The following is a 6,000-nucleotide window of genomic DNA, read 5'->3' as shown; positions in this document are numbered from 1 at the left end:
AAATGGTATTTCACTTATCTTGCAAATGTCGCGTTCAACTCCGTCCACTTTTGGGTGCGACGGGAAATAATCGCACCGATCAACTTACGATCGTGCTTAGTCCCCGAGCATTCTTCTAAAATGTACGATCAATAACAACTCAACACTTTGATCTACACTTGGAACATGTAACAATCAATGTCGAAGAGGACCCGTGTATCATAATTCAACTCCCGCAAATCTCGCTAAATCACGACCCGCGAATATTCAAAAAAAGTCCACGCATGCGATAAATTGATGCCAAAACGAACGCAAGCCCTCGATATACAAGATGCGCTTTATAGGACTCGGCGGATCAATTATTATGAATACCTTTCATCACTCACTGAAGAAGGTAATCAAACGGTCTAATATGAGCTGTGTGAAGGGGATACGAGTTAAGAACACGATGCTTCGAAATCGATAGCGCGCTCAAAATGCTCTTCGTTTATGAAGTGATTCTAATAGTAATTACCGGGTGCAACATAGGCATCCGCTAAGTATAAGAGCATACAACAGAAGAACAGGTAACAGACTATTAATATCTGTTTCATCTATTAATATCTGCCTTAAATATATTAGAGGCCCCCTAAGCAGATACATTGTGCATCTTAAGTAATACAAAGCATGTTCTTCGGAAACCTGCTTAGCCCATCTACATGTCTAGAACTATTCGCAGTAAGATTTGTTGATATCTAAACTGATCCATAGAAGCAAATTTCATTTTGACTGCTCTAAAAATTATTCCGCCATTGTTAGAATCAAACAACTTTTAGTTAAGTCACACGTGGTGAGAGCAAGTTAAAGAAGTGCGAACCTTATATACCTTGCTCACCTTAATGAAGTTAATTAATATAGAGAGCTTGTAGATATCTTTTTTTAATAGAACATAAAATGCGATGAGAGCCTTATACGAATGCTCGTGCTAATATGGCAAATGGTAATAGCATCCAGTTATTACTAAGGGGCGTTTTTAATTATCTGCAATGCTAATAACAAAAAGCTATAACCAAAACCAGTTTTCAACTTATTCTTCGAAATCTACAACTGTGATTAGTAGTGAGTATGATGGTGGGCGAAATAAAAGTCGTTTTGCTAGTCATTTCTACTTAACGCGACCAAATTGCTAAGTTACTTTTTATTCGAAGTCATCTGCCAAAAGTAAAAGTAGGCTGTCTTCAACAGCTGCGTTTGTTGCCTTCGGCACTTTGGACTTTTTGATGGGCTTGGTCAACCGCCATCCACGTCACGGACAGTTGAGCCATCGAAGATCGGGTTAACAAAAGACACTCGTGTTAGGATTCTGACAACGGGCAGTACAAAAGTAGCTTGAGTAAGTTGAACTCCTTCCTCCATAAGGCAATCTGGAAGTACGCTGACACCGCCGGGGATGACGCGGGTATGAAAGGGCTCTTGCCAGGCGTAGCTAGGTCAGAGCAAAAGCGTGGCTGGTCTGTTACTTCTGCACCAGCCTTGCGGAACGTCTAAGAGAGAAACAAAGATGAGCGTCCAACGTCCGGCCTCAGTTTCGCTTCCCTCAGACAATGTCTGGTGTTATTGTGCTACAATGGGCAGCACTGGTCCACGTTTAGCTCAGCGAGCACCACTCAGTCAGTCACACTCAGCGCTGGTTCTTCGGCAAGCCGTTCGTCCGTCGTCATGTTGACACTGCTCTTGTACTCTCACACAGGGTCTGTTTGTTCGAACGTTCCCGCCTCAGCAGGCACCGGAAGCGCGTCCGGCAATTTTCCCCCATCTCATTCTCTATAATAGTAGGACCACTAGTCCTAGCTAGACCGTTCTGTCGCCCCTATTCCCAATTCTATTCTACCCGTTGCAACGCGGGAAAAACAAACAGAGCGACTTTACAGGAACAGCTACAGAAGCATTAGCGGCACAAGGGTACTACGAGTAAAAGTGGGAGCCATAGCAGCAATAGGTGCAACGATGGTGGATGGGGGTATGAGCTTACCCGGGTGGGTGTTACTCAAACATTGCCACTGCTGCTGCTGCTACTGAATAGCGCCATCAAAGACGATGAAGTAGAAGAAGTCGAGGCTTCTCTTAGTTCACTTGCACGGTTTGCCGCACGGACGAATGGCTCGTGTATCCTTCTTTTTTCTATAGCTTGTGTGCCTGTCTGTGTACGAGTATTAATACACTCATAAGAGTGCCTGCAAGTACGCACGTCCACGTTTTCGTATATGCTTCAATGGGGGTTGGACAACGTGCATATGAGACTCGCTCTCTCGCTTGACCGATCTAGATAAAACGACCACGCAGGCTGATTACACAAGATTTGGTTGGTTACATATCTATTTCCGTACATGCACTTAAATGCCCGGTTAAAATTCAAATACAGAAAGTAAAATAGCAGTCTTCAAGCGTAACGCGGCTATGGCTGAATAATTATGCCACATCAAACGTCAGATGCCAAGACTAATGTACCTTGCGTATTATTAAATGCGTATGGAAACACAGGACGAAAAATAGAGTTTATCTTAAATACAACTCACAGTATTTCGTCGTATGCACAGGCCGAATACACCATACAAGCTTGGCTTCTTCAAGCAAATGTAGATTTACCGATATAATCACCGTGAAAACCTTATCCTTTAAAATCTTATCTAATTGATGGAGAAACTACTGCGGAATTGAGGCCCAGTCTCTGATATATATAGAGATATATATGCGGAAGGACGAAAACATTATATTTAACAGGTTTGCGTTCGATTTTCAAGCTATCTTGTCATAATCTTCGTAGGAATTTGCAAATACTTCTTTAGACTATTATATGCAGAGTGGTACATATAAGTTCAGACCTTTACTTATGACGTGTCTTTAAGACTATATTTAGACAAAACGTATACTTCAAATTTGTTTGTGCTAAATATGCCATTTTTGACAATCATGCCCAGTCTATTTACCACAAGTACAACTTCAATTGAAAACCTAAACCACTAATTAATCATTATTAAAATGTTCTTTTCTAATATCCAATTAAACTTTTGTGCGTCAAGCAATGTTATTAGGTATGAACTTGATAAAGGATCGCTTAAATGCGCTACGTCCTAGCTAAAAATTCTAGCTGAATCTAATTCTGGATTGATAGTAGACCGAAAAGCCCAAAAATGAAAAAGCTCAGAAATTTGAAAGACGCAGGAAGGCGTAACAAGTTTTAGGAAAAGAGTAACCGTTGGAGTTCACATGGATGACCAAACTGACAATTGGGGTTCTTTTCTTTAAAAGCTGCTGTTGATTGCTGTGGAAAAAGAAAATTTAGGTTTATCAATAATGGCTTTTCGAGCCAGTTAATTTTCAATCGTTTTAAATCTAAACCGCCTCGGGTATATTCCGGTTTTCCTCGCGGAGGTCAACTTTGGATTAAAAAAAAAGGAAGTTTTTAATGTTGAGAAAAACACGTTTAGATTAAATAATGACTGATGTTTGTTAAAATTCCAAATTCTCCATGATGAGTTCGTTGTTTTATTGTAGGAAGGACTAGCTTTTTCCTGGTACTAAAAATAGCGGACGAACGTATGCCAGATACGACAAACAGCACACTAAAATGCCTTAGCGTTGTTTCTTCTTTTAGTCTATATATACAATAAGCAAAGGGCAGCATGGACTCAAACCTTTTTACTCCAATTCCCGCAATACACCTACATGATCAGCATTGCATGAACTAAACTGCATGAGCGGATGAACGCTTTTAATCCCTATTAGAAAAAAATCGTTTCATCTGTGATAAGCCACAGCGTCAATAGACAGGACAACGACTTGGCAAACCCCTCACGGCTTTATATGAGGGTGATGAGAAGTCAGCCACTAGAACATTTTACGAGGAGGCCTAAAGAAGGATACGTAAACTTACTATTTAGCTTAGTGTAGAATATTGTGTTTCAAGAACTTGTCAACTATATATGTGTATTAAGGATATGAAACGCATCGTATTTGGGAAATAATTTATAGCATTTGCTATAAATAAACGGAGACAGCAGGGGGAGCACGTTCTGTACTGAAAGTTTGCAACTATTAGTAGCGGAAAAATCGCCTTTCGTCGCAGGCATCAATCGGACTGAAACATGTGGCCGGTTGCGGCAGAAAGGCGTGGGGCAGTCGGTACGCTGTTAGTTTTACACAAATAACGAGGACGCGAAGCAAGTGCGAGTGGGAAAGAAGTCACTAGATGGAGAAGTTTTCGTTTAGTTCGACCATGATCAGTGGAACGGCGGTAATCTTATCGCTTCCAGACATGCGTTTTCTGGCACATGGTGCCGCGTCGAGCCATCCAAACAGCGGTCAGGTTGGCTAACGTGAGGAACCGCTTTCTCAGCCTACAATTGTTAGCTTTCTGGTAGCAAAAAAAAGAACTGGTATTTAGAGGTACCGGGTTTTGTCAATATATTGTACGCAGTAGTAGTAGTAGTAGTATAAGATTTAGCGTTTATGAAGGCATTGGAATGTGTTGCACAACGTGAAACAATGTTCAAACCTGCTGAGTCCTTCAAAGGCTTTAGGTTTCTATTTAGCAAGCCAAATTTTCAGTCGCACCTATTCGAAGTCTAATTCATCTTGGGTTCGGTGCACGAGCAGTATCATTTGTGTACAAAGCTTACTGCCCGTTTTTCTCCCAGCTGAGTCCTTGATCTGTACAGATTAACGAGTTAATTATTATGCTTTTATAGGGAAATAAAATAAGCGTATCTCTAATAGCCCTCTTACAACATTAACACATATTTTGGTTTGTACTTCCTTTCTGTACAATACCTGTATGGGTCTGAACGTATGCAGGTCGGTAGAAGCATCTTTAAATTGGACAATTGGACAGCGCCTAAATCGACTGACCGCTCTCTTTCGGCAGCAAGTACGCGCCCTATGAGGCGTAAAGGGGCAGGAGGCAACAGCAGTTGGACGCAAAATGAGCGCGCTAGTGGTAGAGCAGAACTCTCACTTCTTGCTATTGCTTCCTTATTGCAAACGGTCAAACCCCTCCGTCCCGCAAAGTCATCCCTGCTGGGTACACGAATGTGAAGCTCGGAGCATTACTAGCTATGCGAAGCCAATGAAAAGCTGGAACCAGGCTTGGGTAACGACTAGAAAGACATTATATGGAAAAACGCCGTGACAATAGCTGCTGGCCCTACGAAGAAAGCGCTGGTCGTGGTGGTATTATTAGTTTCTTGGTGGCATCAGATCAGTTTGTGGGTGGGAAAGCGTATGTGCGCGGCAAAACGGTCGCTTTCCGAGCATAGGATCAGGGCGAAGGCCAAGATATCATATGGCTTCGTCTTACCTTCGGTTGAGGTCTTCATCAGATATGGCGGAAGTGAGAATAAGCCTACGTGCATGAAAGGTTTAGTAAGATTTTGAATGAGGACTGGTCCAAAGCGATACGTTTAGCCGACTCACAAAAATGTACGCGTCAGACTTAGGCATCATTTCCAATACAGTTTTTCTGCAAGCTTTTCAGAAGTAAGATTTCTTCAATTCAGTTTAATTAATTCGATTTAATAGTTGTCATTGAAAAATCTCAATTTGAAATGTAGATACCATTTGTGCCATTCTCCCTTTAAGATTAAGATATTATCAATAAGATCTAGTATCTACGGAAAATAATTAAACAATAAAAGTTTTCTAACATTCTGATCGATAAACTGATGTAAGTACGTGTACCAGAAGGCTGAGACTTAGTAAGCGGCAGTGAATTAAACTGTTTCATTGCGGTACTTCGCTGTTAATAAAAGAGTATTACTGCCATTATAGCTTAAAACAAAAAAAAAAAAAGGATCCCGCAGATGCGATTACTTTATGCCTATGTATTTATCATTTAAAAAAACCATTAGCACAAATACCTATAGCTTGTACTAATACTAATTCGTGCGTCGCAGTCGTCCAATATTTAATTCATATTTATGTATAAGGTATATATAAAAAAAACAAATTACTGTTTTGTTTAAATGTTCCATTATCTATAGGTCT

This window comes from Varroa destructor, unplaced genomic scaffold, assembly GCF_002443255.2.
Source record: "Varroa destructor unplaced genomic scaffold, Vdes_3.0 BEIS01000001.1, whole genome shotgun sequence".
NCBI lineage: Eukaryota > Metazoa > Arthropoda > Arachnida > Mesostigmata > Varroidae > Varroa > Varroa destructor.
The sequence above is the reverse complement of the archived record's forward strand: the minus strand, read 5'-3'. Positions refer to the sequence as shown.